Consider the following 19,683-nt stretch of genomic DNA (forward strand, 5'->3'; position numbering starts at 1 on the left):
ATAATTAATTTAGGGCATTAGACAATCATAGCACTGGAAGGTGTATGATTATAATTTAGAGTCCACTATTAATTAGATATGCGGGAGCTGATTGATTAATTAGGGGTTTAAGACTTTAATTTTAAAGGCTTAATAAACTCACTTGAATAACCACATAGCTATTAATCTATTTAACATTATGGCAATCTGATTAGTGAAACTAGGGTGGATTCTGTTTTTCCCACTTTCAATTGATATGTTTTCATACAATTCTCTTTCTGCTCTTTGTGACGATTTATGTTGATTAGTAGTTAATTAGTTAATTCTCTCAATTTGATTGCCTAGATAATAATAGAATCTAATATAGGTTTAGTACTTAATTAATCCTCGTGGGATCGACACTCTATTCATCACTATATTACTTTATCTGACCCAGTACACTTGCCGATAGAATTCGCGCTTATTTTTATATATATTTGCAGTGGATCAAGTTTTTGGCGCCGTTGCCAGGGATTAACTTAATATTAGACGACCTTTAGTTCTATTGTTAATTTAGGCGCACTTTACTGTGTGTTTATTTCTTGTTCTCTTTGCAGGTATTCTATGCACTGGAGTAGAAGTGCTGAACTTCTACCATTAGATCCTGAGATAGAGCGCACCTTGCATCGGTTGAGAAGAGAGAACATAAGAAGGGAAGAATTGCAGGCAGTTGAGATGGCAGACGATGACATCAACCGCCAGATACAGGGTGCTGCCAGAGCACTTCGAGACTATGCAGTACCTACTATTATGGGTACTGCCTTCAGAAGGCCCACTATTCCAGCTAATAACTTTGAACTGAAGCCGGCACTCATCCAGATGGTTCAATCAAATCAGTTTGAAGGATATCCCAACGAGAGTCTTGATGAGCATATTTCAGGATTCCTCCAATACTGTAACACGATAAAGATGAATAATGTCATTGATGATGTTATTAGATTACAGCTTTTTCCTTTCTCACTTAGGGATAAAGTGAGAGCCTGGTTCAACTCACTGCCACAAGAGTCCATCACCACCTGGGTCGACCTTTCATCTAAGTTTCTCAGGAGATTTTTCCCACCAGCTAGAATTGCGAGATTGAGGAACGAAATTACTAACTTCACCAAGTTCAGTGGTGAATCACTTTATGAGGCATGGGAGAGATTCAAGGAAGCAATCAAAAAGTGCCCACATCACGGATTGCCAGATAATCTCCTAATTGAGGTCTTCTATCTTAGCTTGGATGATACAATGAGGTCTCTAGTAGATGCTGCAGCAGGAGGCGCACTGATGGGTAAGAATTATAATGAAGCAAGTGCTTTGATAGAAGAGATGGCCTCCAATGCACATAATTGGCAGAATGAGAAAAGCAAATCAAGAGTGGCATTAGTCAATGACATGGACACTATTGCTAATTTGACAACCCAGATTTCAGCTCTCACTACCTAGATAAGTAAACTCACCTCAGCACATTCTTTTAATACTAATCAAGTTGCTTTTTGTGAGTTGTGTTCAGGACCACATTCGACTCTTGAATGCATGTCTGGAAATCCCTCAGCTTCACCCAATGGAGAGCAAGTGAACTTTGTCAACAACTTCCAACGGAGTAATCAAGGACCTTATTCGAACACTTACAATCCAGGGTGGCGTAATCATCCTAATTTCTCATGGAGGAATGAGAATAATGCACTTAAACCGCCACCTGGATTCCAGAAGCAAGGCCCTGCTCAGAATGCTCCACCTCAGCAGAGTCAGTCGAGAATGGAAGAGCTCATGTTGAGCTATATGCAAAAGACTGACACCATGCTACAAAATCAACAAGCCACTATTCGAAACCTAGAGGGTCAGATTAGTCAGATTTCTCAATAATTGAGTAATAGACCATCAGGGTCTTTACCCAGCAACACTGAAGAGAACTCCAAGGGTGTCAATGCTATAATGCTGAAGAGTGGCAAGGAATTGGACACAGTCAACAGAAAAGCTCAAACTCAGGAGGAGAGTCCAGAGAAAGACAAGGGTAAGCAAAAGGTAATGGAACCAAGGCAGAAGTCACTAGGGGTGAAATCGTATGTTCCTCCTGTCCCTTTTCTAGGAAGATTGAAGCAACAGCGGCTGGACGCCCAATTTGCTAAATTCCTGGATGTCTTTAAAAAGCTGCAAATCAACATTCCATTTGCAAAAGCACTCCAGCAAATGCCTTCATATGCTGGATTCATGAAGGATCTGCTCACTAAAAAGAGAAAGATTGATGGGAGTGAGCCTGTGATGCTTATAAGGGAGTGTTCTATGATTCTCCAAAAGGACTTGCCTAACTTACCACGCAAACAAAGAGATCATGGGAGTTTCACTATTCCTTGCACTATAGGGAATTTTCATTTTGAGAAAGTTCTTATCGATTCAGGAGCAAGTATAAATTTAATGCCTCTGTCTATTTTCAGGAAACTTGGACTTGGAGAATGCAAGAAAACTCATATTACCTTACAACTTGCTGACATGAGTATTAAATATCCAAAGGGCATTGTCGAGAATGTCCTGGTGAAGATAGACAAATTCATATTTCTAGTCGACTTCATAGTCTTGGAGATGGAGGAGGACAGAGAGGTGCCCATGATCCTTGGCAGACCCTTCCTTGCGACAGGTAAAGCATTAATAGATGTGGAACAAGGTAAGCTCACTTTAAGAGTTATGGATGAACAAATAACTTTTAATGTTTATGATGCCATAAAGAAATTTGATGATAGCAAATCCTGTTACACCATTGATATTATTGATGAGCTTATCTCTGAGTCTGTGGAGGAGAAAGCAGGTGTGGATACAATGGAATTAGTCCTTAGGGATCTGGACGATTGGAGTGATGATGATGAGCATGAGGAAGAATCTGTGGAGAAGGTGTCAGAAATCAAGGCTCGCTACTATGAGGAGTTGGGCACCAGTGCGACAAAACCAGTGCCATCTTTGACACAGTCCCCGGTGCTAGAACTTAAACCCTTGCCTAGCCATTTAAAATATGCCTATCTTGGAATAAATGATACTTTGCCGATAATTATCTCTTCTTCCTTGACATGTGATCAGGAGCAGCAGCTCCTAAGCGTGCTAAGAGAGCACAAGGAGGCAATAGGATGGACTATTGCAGATATCAAAGGGATTAGCCCTCTGATTTGCACTTACAGGATAATGTTGGAAGCTGAGTGCAAACCCACAGTGCAACCACAGAGACGACTTAACCCAACTCTCAAAGAGGTAGTGAAAAAAGAAGTGCTTAAACTGTTGGATGCCGGTATTATCTATCCTATCTCAGATAGTAAATGCGTTAGTCCTGTTCAAGTAGTGCCTAAAAAGGGTGGTATGATTGTGGTTAAAAATGAGGTCAATGAATTAATCCCAACTCGTACTATGACTGGGTGGAGAGTTTGTATAGATTACAAGAAACTAAATGATGCTACCCGTAAAAACCATTTCCCCCTCCCCTTCATTGATCAGATGCTAGAAAAACTTGCAGGGCATGATTATTAATGTTTTCTAAATGGTTATTCTGGTTACAATCATATTCATATAGCACCCGAGGACCAGGAGAAAACCACATTCACTTGTCCCTATGGCACTTATGCTTTTAGGAGAATGCCCTTCGGTCTCTGTAATGCACCTGCCACTTTCCAAAGGTGCATGATGTCTATATTTTCCGACATGTTAGAGAATTTTATTGAAATATTTATGGATGATTTCTCTGTTTTTAGGGAAGTCATTTGAATCTTGTCTGACAAATTTAGGTTGTGTGCTTAAAAGATGTAAGGAGACTAATCTGCTTCCGAACTGGGAGAAATGTCATTTTATGGTAAGAGAGGGAATAATCTTAGGTTACAAGGTGTCAAAGAAAGGGATTGAAGTTGATCGAGCAAAAGTGGAGATAATAGAGAAGTTTCCACCACCCACTTCAGCAAAAGGAGTAAGAAGCTTCTTAGGACATGCTGGCTTCTACAGGAGATTTATCAAAGACTTTTCTAAAATCTCTAGACCTCTTTGTAATTTACTTGAAAAAGATTATGCTTTTGTTTTTAATGACAGTTGTTTGCAGGCATTCAATTTATTGAAGGAGAAACTCACTTTTTCACCAGTGATCGTTGCACCTAATTGGGAGCTTCTGTTTGAGTTGATGTGTGATGCTAGCGACTATGTTGTAGGAGCAACACTTGTGCAAAGGAGAGGTAAGGTATTTCATGCAATATACTATGCTAGTAGAACTTTAAATGAGGCCCAGAGGAACTATGCCACAACTGAAAATGAGCTTTTAGCAGTTATATTTGCACGTGACAAGTTTCGACCTTGTCTGATAGGTTCTAAGATCATAGTATACACAAATCATGCTGCCTTGAAATATTTGTTTGCTAAAGCTGATGTTAAACCTTGGCTAATTCGTTGGATTCTACTGCTGCAAGAATTTAACCTAGAAATTAGAGATACAAAGGGAACTGAAAATGTAGTGGCTGATCATTTATCCCATTTGGAATTTGATTGGTTAGATTCACCCATTAATGAAAAATTCCCTGATGAACAATTGTGTGTAGTAGAAATCCAAGGATTACCCTGGTATGCTGATATAGTCAATTACATGGTCAGCAAAATCACACCATATGGTTTGTCATCTCAACAGAAAAAGAAATTTTTGCATGATGTGAAATACTATTTTTGGGACGAACCATATCTGTTTAAATGTTGTGCTGACCAAGTAATTAGACGCTGTGTGCCTGAAACTGAACAGCTTAGCATAATACGACACTCTCATTCTAAGTTAGTAGGAGGCCACTTTGGTGTGGAAAGAACTGCAGCTAAGATCTTATCTTGTGGATTTTATTGGCCTAGAGTATTTCATGATTGCAGGAATTACATTATGTCTTGTGCTCCATGCCAAAGAACTGGCAATATTTCTAGGAGACATGAATTACCACAAAACAGCATTCTTGTAATTGAGCTTTTTGATGTGTGGGGAATAGACTTCATGGGTCCTATTCCCTCTTCTTTTTCAAATAAATATATTCTTGTGGCTGTTGATTATGTTTCAAAATGGGTAAAAGCAGTTACTCTACAAAGTAATGATGCCAGAGTTGTAATCAAATTTTTGAAAAAGAACATCTTTTCAAGATTTGGGGTACCTAGAGCCATTATAAGTGACAGGGGATCACATTTTTGCAATCGACAGTTTGAAAAATTATTATCAAAATATGGAGTTACTCATAAAATTGCCACCCCTTATCATCCACAGACTTGTGGACAGGTTGAGGTGTCCAATAGAGAAATAAAGTGTATCTTAGAGAAAACAATCAATGCATCTAGGAAAGATTGGTCTTTAAAACTTGATGATGCATTGTGGGCTTACAGGACAGCTTTCAAAACCCCCATAGGAATGTCCCCATACAAGATTGTTTATGGTAAATCATGTCACCTACCCGTAGAGCTTGAGCACAAAGCATACTGAGCCATAAAATACCTTAACTTTGATTTACAAACTGCAGGTGAAAAGAGATTGCTCCAGTTGAATCAGATGGCTGAGATGAGAGAGGAAGCATATGAAAATGCTAGGATATACAAGGAGCGAGCCAAGCGATGGCATGATAGGAACATCCTAAAGTGAGAGTTTTTGCTTGGTCAGAAAGTCCTATTATACAACTCTCGCTTGAAGTTGTTTCTAGGTAAGTTAAAATCTCGATGGTCTGGACCATTTTTTATTTCTAATATTTTTCCCTATGGTGCAGTTGAGTTGAAGTCAAAAGACGACCACACTTTTAAAGTAAACGGTCATCTTCTCAAGCATTACTTTGAAGGGGAAAACATTGATGGTGATGCCACTACGGTGGATCTAGCAAATTCGGTTGAAGAACTAGAAAAGTCAAACTAGCGACTATAAACTAAGTGCTTCATGGGAGGCAGCACTTGTCTGAGAGCTAAAGTCCCTGTTGGCTCTCAATTCTTTTGCTTCATTTGTTTTATTTTAATTTGCTGCTGGTTTGTACTTTATCAAGCACCCACTCATTGAGTAGACTTGGGATATTTGCTATTTGACTGTTTTAGTTAAAATGGATTATCTGCTATTTTTGTTCTTTTTGTTGTTGACTTTTTGTTTTTGAAGCTAGGGTGGATAACAACTGCTGACTCTCTCTATTGCTATACCGGTTGGAACTCCAATTACTTCAGCTTAATTTTCGAACCGGGGAAGTACTAGTATCTCTTTTTCTCTTATGTTCTTTATTTTTATTTTTGTTTTACTAGAGCTACATTAGGAACAGTGAGGACATTGTTTAATCTAAGTGTGGGGAAGGGAGATACTAAACAGATGGAGTATAAAATTGAGTATAGTGTTGATGTCTGAATTCTGTGATTTAATTTGTTACTCGTGACATTTGATACATGTCTTTGTTGATAAATGGTTATACTTCCCTGTCACCTTGAACTACAATTTTCCTTAAGTTATCTAGCAATTGTTAGGCCAATTTTTTAAATTATTATTATTATTATTATTATTGAAATCTAGAGACTGTACGAAGAATACTGTTGATAGCATTTGTTCAGGAATTGTTTGAAAAAAAAATTGACTCACTTAGGCGCCCTACTCACCACTGTTGTGATTTTTGTACTTAGTTAAAATTAATCAGTCAAATCTTTAGAAATCAAATTTACCTAGTTTTTAGCCCTAGAGTTTGAAGTTTAAGAGTCGGTCAAGTCCTTAAGTGAAAAATAAACAGGTCTGCTTCTAAGCAAAGTTAGTTAGTATATCCTCTTTTTAATTGTTCTAATAGCACTTTAACATTTAGTGAAAGAGGTAGAAGAAGCTTTGTACTTAGTGATTCCTATAAAAGAAGTCTGAAAAGTGTTAGTGAGCATTCAAAAAAAAAAAGCAAGTATAACCTTTACTCTAATGACTCAAGACTTGAGTTATGAGTATCCTAACTTGAATGTTAGAGTAAGGAAGAGTTCGTAGGGGTCCCTTTAAAACCCGGTCACTTGGGTGATGAGCTCGGGATGTGCCGACACAATGAACTCACTATAACGAGAAGAGCGAAAAGGCACAAGTTCAAACAAAAATTGGACTTGAAAAAAAAAATTGCTTAAGAAACAGAAAGGAAAAATTGAATGCAAAAACAAAAAAAATGAATTAAGACTTGTAATAAAAAGGAAGAAAACCTAGGGACGAAGCAGATACCATATGCTTTCACTACCTTGTTGACTTGCTTAGAGGGATAATTAGAGGGATCATATGCCTGCTAACAGCTATAAAGTTTAAATGTGTATTTTTCCTTATAGGACTTAGTATTTACTTTTGAAATAGAAATCTTAGGCTAAACGCTTGGATTAAAATTTGCTTTCTCTAGATCAGCTGGTTAATTTCAACTGTAGTAATCTGATCACATGTTTCCAGTTTGGTTTGAGCAGTGGGCACCACAAAATAGCGAGTCAGAAATTGTGAGATATCAGATGCTTGAATCAGTGAATATGAAAATTTGTACTCTCTATGATAGATTTCTTTCCTTGGTCTTATTTATTTTGTAGCGGACTGACTACTAATTTACGTGTTGCTCCTAATCCTTCTAGAATGAGAGCATACTATGGGCGCGAATACTTAAGCTGCAGCTTCGCGTTAATGATGAAGCAGCGGTTTGTTATTAATGCGGAATATTCAGATGCTGATAAAATTTGCTTCTCGAGGCATGGTGCGAAGTTAGTACTTTCATTCATATGCTTAGGTAAATGGTGTGCTCAAGCCTTGGATGCTTTAGTTGTAAATATGTTTCTTGGGGGTCTTTTATAATGTTTTGATTTCGTTAAGGATGTGTTTGGATTCAGAGTTAAAGTAATTTTGATTTTAATTTTGATTTTGATTATGGAAAAGGACAAATGAGATGCGATTATAAATTTGACTTGGGAAACGTGTGTTTTTGTTGTGTAGTGTATTGAGTTAAAGTTAAAGTTAAAATTTTTGACTTTGAAAATGTGTGTTTTTGTTGTGTAGTGTGTTGAGTTAAAGTTAAAGTTAAAATTAAAATTTTTTGTTCCTGAATCCAAACAGGGAAAGTCTGTAAGTTCGGAGGGATGATTGTGGAGACAGTAAGAGAAGGTTAAGGATTCTGGAAAATGGGAAAATGGTTTAGCTCAATTTGAAATAATATATGGTAGTGGATTAAGAGAAGCTACTACATATGATTTATGTGGTTGCCAGTTCGATAGAAGTCATATCGTTCTTGTTTCATCTTTACTTGTTTTTTTAAATGTACAGTCGTGGGCATACGTTACATTGTCGCTACTGATGGTAGAAAGATTTATGAGCCACTGTTGAAAATTGGATGTTCTCTATGTGACCAGATGGATAATGAAACTGAGAATTGTTCTATGTGTTTTGACCTCGCAAAGATTTTTATTGGCTTAGGTTCTTTTAATTTTTTTTATTAAATGCTCCCTTTGCATTTTGATCTTCCTAAATCAATCATTTATTTAATAATATCCGATCTGATTTCTTGGTCGGCCTCCGTTGACTGTTAAATGGATCTTGAGCTGCAGGTATTGTCCAATTGTAGAGTACTCGATACTCTATTCATCACTATATTACTTGATCTGACCCAGTACACTTGCTGGTAGAATTCGCGCTTATTTTTATATATATTTGCAGTGGATCAATTGCACAGGAACATATGCAACTGCCAAAACCACCCCGTCGATCTAAATGCCCTTGGCCTTGTTGATCCATTACCTGATCCTCGGGTGGTGAATGATCCACCTACTAGGCTAGAAGCTGGTGCTGGTCCTTCTGGGGAGAATGTTCAGGAATAAGATCCTTATTTTAGGAAGAGCTAATATTTGTATCTCTAAATAAAATTTTATTGCAAGATCTGATTTTGATATTTTGAATTTGTCATTTATGTTTATGATTTTGTACGGCCGTTGAACAAATGTCGTTAAATATGTTATGTGATTGCAATGCTTGGTGTTCACAATTATCTAAAAGATATCAAATATTAAATACCTATCAAATTAAGCCCAGATATACAAAGATAGAACGAGGAGGAAAGATACAATTACTTCTTTAATTAGTGCATTGCTCGGTGGATGATACAAAGGAGAGAGGAAAGGATCGGTCAAGGATTACCCGTGCCGAGAGCGAGGAGACTTCCTCAATCTGGGAGCTAGGGTGTGGGAAAAGCCACCTGTGGAGTTTTTGTTCTATGAGCTCAAAGAAGAGGCCTTATTTCTTAGATCTAATTTAGTTTGACATGTGATTGAAGCAACATGTAAGCATACATCCTGTGCGCTAATTGATAGAACAAATTAAATTGGTTCACAGTATCAGGACTAAGATTTTTCCCATCATTGTAATCCCGAGTGCAGCCTTTTCTCTAAAACATACTCGTATCTCAGTGCTGTAGATGGCCACAGTGACTATTGAACTGTTTTTAAGCCATTATGTACGGCCAAGGTCGAATCCTGGTAATGTACAATCAATGGCAGAGCCTAACGAATGAACTACAATGACTATAGAATTTGCCTTTTTACTGCAAAGATGGTACGTATAGGGCAACATAAACAGCATTTTTTCTTTTTCTTACACTAATAAACTTAGTTCGGTTGCAACGGCCTGAGACTAACTCACCATGAACATCACGCCACTAGCCAGTATCTTCCCGATATAGAGGGTCTCAACAACTGAAAATTCTCAAAAGAAGGGCATTAGCATGCATTACGAGTACATTTTTCCTATTAGCAAGCATTACTGGAACCTCCTTCGGTCTTGTCAGCATTGTGGTTGATTCTTTTAACTTTCTTCTCTCAGTGTTAGCTCATGTGGCCTTGATGAATGGTATTTTATGTCATAGAGATCATTAATGTGTTGCAAGCATGGAGTTAGCATGGCTAAGAACTCTCAATCACATTCTGTTGTTTTCTTGTCGTGCATCCACTTCTCCTCATATCAAAGTAACTTTGATATTGTAGCGGACTGACTACTAATTTACGTGTTGCTCCTAGTCCTTCTAGAATGAGAGCATACTATGGGCGCAAATACTTAAGCTGCAGCTTCGTGTTAATGATGAAGCAGCGGTTTGTTATTAATGCGGAATATTCAGATGCTGATAAAATTTGCTTCTCGAGGCATGGTGCGAAGTTAGTACTTTCATTCATATGCTTAGGTAAATAGTGTGCTCAAGCCTTGGATGCTTTAGTTGTAAATATGTTTCTTGGGGGTCTTTTATAATGTTTTGATTTCGTTAAAAGTCTGTAAGTTCGGAGGGATGATTGTGGAGACAGTAAGAGAAGGTTAAGGATTCTGGAAAATGGGAAAATGGTTTAGCTCAATTTGAAATAATATATGGTAGTGGATTAAGAGAAGCTACTACATATGATTTATGACGTTGCCAGTTCGATAGAAGTCATATCGCTCTTGTTTCATCTTTATTTTTTTTTTAAATGTACAGTCGTGGGCATACGTTACATTGTCGCTACTGATGGTAGTAAGATTTATGAGCCACTGTTGAAAATTGGATGTTCTCTATGTGACCAGATGGATAATGAAACTGAGAATTGTTCTATGTGTTTTGACCTCGCAAAGATTTCTATTTGGCTTAGGTTCTTTGAATTTTTTTTATTAAATGCTCCCTTTGCATTTTGATCTTCCTAAATCAATCATTTATTTAATAATATCCGATCTGATTTCTTGGTCGGCCTCCGTTGACTGTTAAATGGATCTCGAGCTGCAGTTATTGTCCAATTGTAGAGTACTCGAGGATGAGTGATAAACTGATTCTTGTAGTAGGTAATATTTGAATAACTATAATCCCTATAGGCATATTAAATTTGATATTAACATATATCATCCAAGATATATATATATATATATATATATAATGCATTTTGCATATTCATCAGAATATGAAAAAGATCTCCCTCGATATGTGATAATATATGTTTCTTTTTTGCAAAAAATATTACACGTGACAATATAATTGATATCAAATACTGTGCCATGCTATTTCTATAAATTGCTGAAATATTCCAAGTACGACAGTATAAAGGTTACAATAATAGACACTATAAGAAGTTGATTCTAGCGCGATGCTTTTTTGGACTTTGCAACACTTATAGGTGTAGTTAAAAAGTCTTGCGACGCTTAGGGCGACGTTTACGCAAGCGTTGCCCTATGTTCCATCGGGCTAGGTCCGGCCGATGCTTAGGCAAGCTCGGCCAGTTTGACCTATAGCAACGTTTAGGAAGAGTCGCCATTGGTTTTAGGCCAAAGGAGGCGCTTACAAAGGTTGCCGTAGATAAAATTTAAAGAAAAAAAGCTTTGGCTGATGCTTTATAAGCATCGGCCAAGACGTAGCCTAGAAACGTCGGCTTAAGCCCATTAATTTTTAGAAAAAGGCCTTGGCTGATGCTTAGGGTAGTCTAAATTAAAAAAAAAAAAAAGGCAACAAGTTGACAACTCGTTGTAAACACTTACCCAAAATCCAAAAACCCTAAATCTCTAAAACCGTAAACCATAAAAATCTAAAAACCCTAGAACTCTAAAACCCTAAAACCCAAAAATCCAAAATCCCTAAAAACTCTAAAGCTCTAAAAACTTAAATCCCTAAAATCCTAAAAACTAATTATCATTGATAACAAGCTAACAGCACATTGACAGAACGATGAAAAAGAAAACAACATGAATACGAAGACGAAGATGAAGACAAAGATGTAGATGACTACCACAATACCATTACTCTTACATCCTTCTCCTCCTCCTCCTCAATGAGACGAAAATGCACATATATGAAGTGAAAGAGAAGGAGAGAAGGATCACTGTCGTGGACCATAGTCGACTGGAGGTGGGTCCTCTTTGCATTCTGGCACTCTCTGTTGTGCACAATCTGGTATCCCCCCAGTGCCTGCGAGGTGGGAAAGTTTCTATAGCAGTAATGGCACTCGAACCTACGCCTGCTCTCTCCATTTTCAGTGTTGTTGACATCCTTGACTTCCTCACTCGAGTTCATGTTCTCCACCATTGTTTGGTCGAGCTCGTCGGAGGCGCTTGGGGGAGCACTATCAACACCAAATTCTATACCAAAGAGTTTGATACCCTTCTCTTTGATCGGCACAGAGCAGATGAAGGGTAGTTGAGAGAAAGACTCATCAATTGAAGGATAGTTGTTTACCTGCAACTTTTCTCATTCTCGGTGTTGATGGTGATATAAGACGATTGCCACTCCGATGAACAGGGATTGGTGAAACTTCCCTTACGCAATCAAAAGTGGAGAAAAGAAAACGAGAGGAGTATAAAGAGAGGATATATGAAAAGGAAAGGGAAAGGGAGAGATAGAGAAGACTTAGTTTGATTTTTGAAATTTTCGGCCAACTTGGCGTTTGAAATTTTTGCTGGGTGATGGGTAGCAACTTTGCCGCCAGCGTTTCATTGCAACAGTTGGAAACAAGCTCCTAACGGTGATCGTTGAAAATTTTGATCAATTCACACGCTATCAACTAGCTGGCAACAAGCTAACGAGCATGAAATGTGTACCATAGGGGCTCAATCTCATCCTTAATAAACAAGGTCAAATTTCATATCACGGAGATTAATCGAGTGAGTTCGCTTGTGTGTGATTTTAATGTCTCAAATAAAAAATCGGTTTTAATTGCTCAATGTATATCAGAATAAAAAATTTCAAAGTGAACGAGTATAAAATATATAAGATATTAGAGGGCCTGATTCCGTCCTTAATAATTATAGTCGAATTCGTATCAATGTGATTAATCGGATGAGATTGCTCGTATGTGATTTTCAATATCGCAAATCTAAAATCGATTTCTATTAGTTCACTATATTGGGATTGAAAATTTCAAATTAGTGGGCATGAAATGTGTAAGAAATTAGAGGGCTTGATCCCCTCCTTAACAAACACGGTCAAATTCATGTCAAGGGAATGAGTTGAGTGAGTTCGCTCGTTAGTGATTTTCAATGTCTCGAGCCCAAATTTGATTTTAATTGGTTCAATGTATGGGGATAAAAAATTTCAAACTTAACAAACATGAAATGTGTGAGAGATCAGAGAAATTGATTCACTCCTTAACAAAAAAGACGAAATTCATGTCGAGGGAATTAATCGGGTGAGATTGCTTGTGTATGATTTTCATTGTCTTGAACTCAAACTCAGTTTTAGTTTGTTCAATATATCGTAATTGCAATTTTCAAAGTTATAAACGGGCATGATCTTGTGTGATTTTCAATATCTCGAAACTAGACTTGGTTTTAATTTATTAGTACATAGAGATTGAAAATTTCAAAGTTCACGAACATGAAATGTCCGCTTGTGTGTGATTTTCAATGTCTCAAACCTAAACTCAAATTTAATTGGTTCGATATATCGGGGTTGAATTCTTGGTTATAAATTAGGAAGTTATCGTTTTTATCTTATTATAAAAGTAATTATTAGCAAGTTATCGGACTATTGATTAAACCAATTTTTGATCAATATCCTTAATGTCAGCTAGCTTCTAACAAGTTGACAAATTAATTGTATACATATGGAATTCGATCAATATCTACAATGGATCATAAGGTGCAAGCTTCCATATATGAATTAGCCTCGACAAATTTAACAGTTGTGAAGTCATTTGAATCATACTTCAAAACTTGTGAAGAGTAAATGTCAAGCTGATCATCATATATACTTGTTCACAACGAGTTGTTAGTGTGCATTTAATTGGGTTTTAAAATTTTGACTTCAAAGTTAACGAGCATGAAATATATAGGAGATCATAGGATTCAATCCCCTCCTTAACAAACACGGTCGAATTCATATCAAGCGGATCAATCAAGTGAGTCCTCTCATGTTTGATTTTCTTCGTTTGGTTTTACAATCGCATTTTTAAAATTTTAACTCTAACTTTAACTCTACTCACTACATAACAAAAATCAACAACATAATTATTACATTTTCCTTTTTCTTCAATTTTTTAACCATTCAATTCAATTTTTAATAATAAATTCTTTCAACTATCCATTACTTTTTCACAATTCAACAATACAATCATTATTTTTTCTTAAATATTCATTACTTTTTCATTACTTTTTTACACTTTTTCTCATAATTCAACAACACAATCATTACAACCTAATTAAAATCAAAACTCAACTCTACTTAACTCTAAAACCAAACACACATGTCTCTAACCCAAACTAGACTTAAATTGGTTGAATATATTAGGATCGAATACTTAGTTATAATTAGGAAGCTATCGCAACTTTTATCTTATGATAAAAGTTATTAGAAAGTTATCACACTATTAATAAAATCAATTTTTTTATCAGTATTCACAATATCAGCTAGCTTCTAACAAATTAACAGGTTGATTGTGCACATATCAAATTCAATCAAGATCTACAATGGATCATAAGGTATAAGCAGCCATGTATGAATTAGCCTCGACATATTAACTATTGTGAAACTATTTGATCATACTTTAAAGCTTGTAAAAAGTAAATGTCAACCCAGTCATATATATATATATATATATATATATTGAACACAATCTATCAACATGTTGATAGTGTATTGCCAGTACGCATTTGGTTGGATTTCAAAATTTTTGCTGGGTGGAAAATTTCCCGCACAACTTTTTTTATTTATTTAAGACTTTAGGCGATGCTTGTAAACGCCAGCCTAGATATCCCTTTTCTAATGGTTGTCCATTTAGCCCTTGGCCAATGTTTTTAGACGTCACCCAAGGTATTTTCAATTTCAAAAAAAATAAAATTTTAAACCTTTTTTTTAATTAATGTTGGCGACGATTCTTTAAGCGTCGGCATAGGTAAACGTATGGCGACATTTCGTGAGTATGTCACCTAAAGTCCACCACACAGAATATTTCGCGACGCTTTTGTAAACGTCGCTCAAGAAAGGTTGCGAAAGGATCAATTTCTTGTCACGAGAAGATGTTAGCAATTAAATTATATAGGTTAGTGTTCTGGATCCGGAACTGCTATAGGATACTTTTCCTGAATAGTTCCTGATCAGGAAACAGTTGATTGAACCCCTAAAAGTGGAAGTTGTTGATGTCTTTTAATTTGATTGAATTGATTTGCAGAACCAAACAACGGTATGATAGAGTTAAATAGTCCCGGTTAAATTCATGTTCACAATTTCAACGGACATGCCCTTGTATGCGCCTCTGTTTTCATCATTTCAACTAAATGCGCTTCACCTGTAGGATATGTCTTATCATCGGTTACATATATATAGCCGCGTATTTATTATTATTGGTCAAAGTTTATCATACGTTGTTCTTGCTGAGAGCTGGCATGTGATCAGAGCCTTGCCTGTTTTCTTTATTTGTTCCTTTTTCGTCTCCAGTTTTATGGGTTAATATAAGATATATAGTCAGTCGTGTAATTATTCAACCTTTTGTAATTGAAGTTGTCCGCTATATTGCAGTATATCATATACCCCATGTATATATTAACGTGTTTTATGGGTTGATGCCTTCTAATTGGTGTGATCACATTTGTACAATTAGCACGTGTTCTTCATTTTTACTTTGCTATCAATTTTGCTGGAAAAAGCAATGAGGAGCAGTCTCAATTGCTCTTGGTAGAGTATTTGGTTGTGTGGGTGATTTCTAAATGCGATGATTAAGCATCATGTTTACCATTACCGTTTGAGTTTCAAACTCTTAATGATAAAACATCATGAACGTCACTTTGGCTTGAATCAATATGGTTGCGTACTGCATCTGATGTGTACTGATGGTGACAAGTTGAGTTGAATGTGATCACTTCCTCTATGTTATCCCTTTCTGTCCACTCTGAGCCTCCTGCAGATGTTCAAATGGATGTGTTATTCTCCTTCTGCAAAAGTTAGTTCTCTTACTCAATATAGTTTCCAAGATAGAAACGTCGCAATTAATTGATCTGTGTATGTACTGAACATTCTTTTGTCATGTATGTTTTGGTTCATTAGACATTGTAACTCGTCATGGTCCACGGGTTGACATTGTACTCATTTTCTTCTCTGGTTATTCGCCCAAAGAATGGAATACAATTCTTTGTTCTTGCTCAGGACATGGTAGTTTGCTGGGCGGAGAAAGTGACATCGCAGCTGCTAATTTGGTTATCTAATCACTGATTTGGATTGGATTTGGGTCAACTTACGGACATAACTGATAACCATTGTTTTGCTAGTCAAATGTTTTAAGCATTGTTTCAGTGCCTGAATAAATGATTTATCAATTTATTCTTTGAAACAAAGCCGCAAAATCCTCAATGCTTTTGCTCTGCCTATGCCATATAGAGAAATCCTCCTGATAAGGAAAGGCAAGATTCCTGGGCACTTGTGCTTATCCATCGAACAGCTATCTCCATTGGCAAAAAGCTCGGTGCCGTACGAGAGAGACGATGGTATCTCCAGTTATAGCCTCTATGAGATGTAATATATCTCTTCCCACCATTCCGGGGTGTGCGAGAGAGATGTAATATGCATATGGATCAATAGTGTATCTGGGATGGCACGGTTGTATGTGGTCGACATAGGTACGAGCATGCCTTGAGGCATACGAATTTATGGGTTCTGTCTATCCTTGATATGACACTGACTGAATTGATCTTTGTGGAAAACTCCACTCTCGTCGATGCTTCAACTCGACTCATCCGACTTTGCATCGATGAGAAGTTGGATATCTAATTTATATCAAAGACGAAGAATTGCCGGACTCTTATTCCCAGAATATTCTGCTCTGACTTTAATAATTCAGTTTGAAATTGCCAATCAGGTGAGGCAAGCGGGCCCAACTTCGGGCCCAGCAATTTGACAGAAAGAGAAGGGCCGAACTTCTTGGCCCATTTAAAGCAATTCCCAGAAATTTCAATGCGTATGAAATGTGCGAATGAAGCATTGCATTCAGCTTAACTGATATAACTATATCATATGTGTTACACGTACGAACTTAAAATTTGCATACCGTTCAACTTCGCGAGCCACGTTAGGGCATTTGATGGACAGCTGCCCTGTCTTATGTGGAATTACGGAATATACGCATGTCAAAGAATGCTTCAAAAAGATTCATATATTTAATTTACAAAAAATGAGATCAGAAAATGAGAAGAGTACCAAAATTTTCAGCATACTTGAACGTAGGGACGTATCCCGACAGGACAATCAAACCTTTGACTGTGGGGGAGTTGTCAGCTTGCCCGTGAGCAAATCAGCAAACTTCTTATTGATTTTTCTGCAAGAAAATACAGAAAAAGAAAAAGCACTTTTGTTTTTTTTAATATTAATAATATGTATATATATAGATTAATTTTTTGGGCAATACAATTTAGGCACGGGGGTAGTGGTGAGGACCGACATGAAAGAGGACCATTTCATTATAATGCTCCCGCTCTCTCAAAGCCCAACATGCTATGATTGATGATTTAGAAAATTATAAAAGGGATCAATAAGCAATGTGTGATCAATAAGCAATGTGCGATTATATACACAGGGGTTGCTATGGAAATTTAACATATATTTGTTGAAAAAAAGAGTGTACCGTAGTAACGCACTCTTTTACCTGGTAATCAAATAATTCCAAGTTCGATTTTCGTAATATGACTACCACTCCTATATTAGCTCTATTTCATTATACTAGATCGTGACCTCCTTATAAAAAAAACAAAACATATATTTGCTTCATTATTGTGTTAGTGGGTTGAATTGGTTTCCTCATTAAGTTGGAGATATAACTTCTCAAAACGCAGTTGCTTTAAAAGAAAATGGCGAATTTTTGGTGGTAGAAATTGACTTTTGTCAACACATAGAGAAAGTCGAAATTATTCGATTACGCCGAAATGTACAGAACAAGGAAAAAAATTAATACGTACGTTTTCTTTTTTTTCCTAGTAGCATATCAATTTATATAAATTTTTGTCCTTTTTCTTTTTATAATAGTGATCTTGAAATGTAACTAAAATATGCCCTGCATAGCTGCATATACCCCCAAAAAGAAAAGAAGAAAAAGAAAAAAATAAATTGCAGTTAAAATATTTCATATTGCTTAATTAATGAATACATGTGCGCATTGCATGTGCCATTAACCAAAAGAAACGTCTGAAAGTTCTTTCTTTTCCTCAACGTATACCCTGATATTTGAAATTTAACATATCTCGACTAATCAAATTTAAATCGGGTCGATCAACTAAGAGTTAAAACTCTCATAAGCATGTATTTTTTGCATTTATAAGATTTTAAATTTGAGACTTTTTTAAGAGAAGCAAGTAGTAAATTGATTCAACCAAACTCATGTCGATAAATAATTGTTCCAAATTAACTCATCAAAATAATGTACTTTCCAACGAGAAGATACGAGATAACAATTGAATGAATTTCTCTTACTGAGAAATCATTAGTTTAGCAGCAAAATGATTACATGGAAGTCTATTGCACAGGTAGCCCCTAAAAAAAGTTTATAAAACAAAAAATGCATTCAAAAAGAACAAAAAGGGGTTCTCACCAGTAGGCATATTGCATTTGTACCTGTGGAACTTGGAGTATTATGTAATTTTCCTTTTTTGCGGTCTTTAAGTGCGCCCGACTACATTTAAACAATTTCAATGAATTTTAAAATGCCATGGTCATGTTTTTGGATAAGTTGTTATTAGAAAGGACGATTAATGTAAATGATATAGAAAAAATAAGGGCAATGGTGAGAGGAGAGAAAGACGAAAGAGTAAGAGCGGAACGATGAGAAAAGTATGGGAGATGAGAAAATAATTCTTTTTTAATTACTAATTTTATTAGATATAATTTTGGAGATAAACAAACTCTGAATTCTGTCTAAAATCGAAAATTTTAATCCTGAAACACTAATTCTAAAACCTTAAACCTCAAATTCCTAAAATCTAAAATCTTAACCCTAAAAACTAATCGTTTGGTTTTATAACACAATTTTAATTCTACTCCACTTATTTTCGATTCAACAACACAATTATTACATTTTTATTTTCTTCAATTTTTTAACCGTTCAATTTAATTTTTAATACTAAATTCTCTCAATTATTCATTTTTTTTTCACAACTCAACAACATAATCATTACTTTCTCTAAACTATTCATTACTATTTCATACTTTTTTATCATAATTCAACAACACAATCATTACAAACTAATTAAAACAAAAACTCAACTCTAAAACCAAATACAATTCTAAACCGTAAACTGTAAAAAAGAACCCGAAGCCCTAAAATTTCAGGTTTATGTTGTTTCAAATTTTTTCAGTTCAGGATTTCAAGTTTCAAAGTAATATTGGTTTTCTAGGAAAGTTCTTGGATTTTTTTTCCATATTATTTATGTCCATAATAAATGTTATTATATTAAGTAAAGATTTGACTAGAATACCAACAAGTTGTTGGTTGAAGTGGTAAGTAACCTCAACTCTTAGGAGGAGAACATGAGTTCAAATCTCAGAAGATGCACTGTTAGGAGATGGAGTAGTCTTTAATGCTCCATTCCCAGAATTACGAGAGCAATGTCTTTTATAATTTTAAGTAACCGAAAAAAGAATTGACTAGAATTAATTATTTTAAAGATAAGGATAAATTATGCATTTTTAAGTCAAATTAATATGATTTAATAATTGAAAATTTAATCAAATATGGTATCCTATGATTGGTTAACCAAGGGCAACTTTACTTACAAGT

The 19,683-nt window shown here is 36.0% G+C and overlaps 1 non-coding gene across 1 annotated transcript; it reads right to left on the reverse strand.

The window, feature by feature from the left end:
* Positions 1-1,092: 1,092 nt before the first annotated feature.
* Positions 1,093-1,199, reverse strand: LOC116209721. The gene has a single exon (XR_004157314.1). It is a non-coding gene; the product is annotated as a small nucleolar RNA R71 (small nucleolar RNA).
* Between the last annotated feature and the right edge of the window lie 18,484 nt (positions 1,200-19,683).

This window comes from Punica granatum, chromosome 5, assembly GCF_007655135.1.
Source record: "Punica granatum isolate Tunisia-2019 chromosome 5, ASM765513v2, whole genome shotgun sequence".
Taxonomy (NCBI): Eukaryota; Viridiplantae; Streptophyta; class Magnoliopsida; order Myrtales; family Lythraceae; genus Punica; species Punica granatum.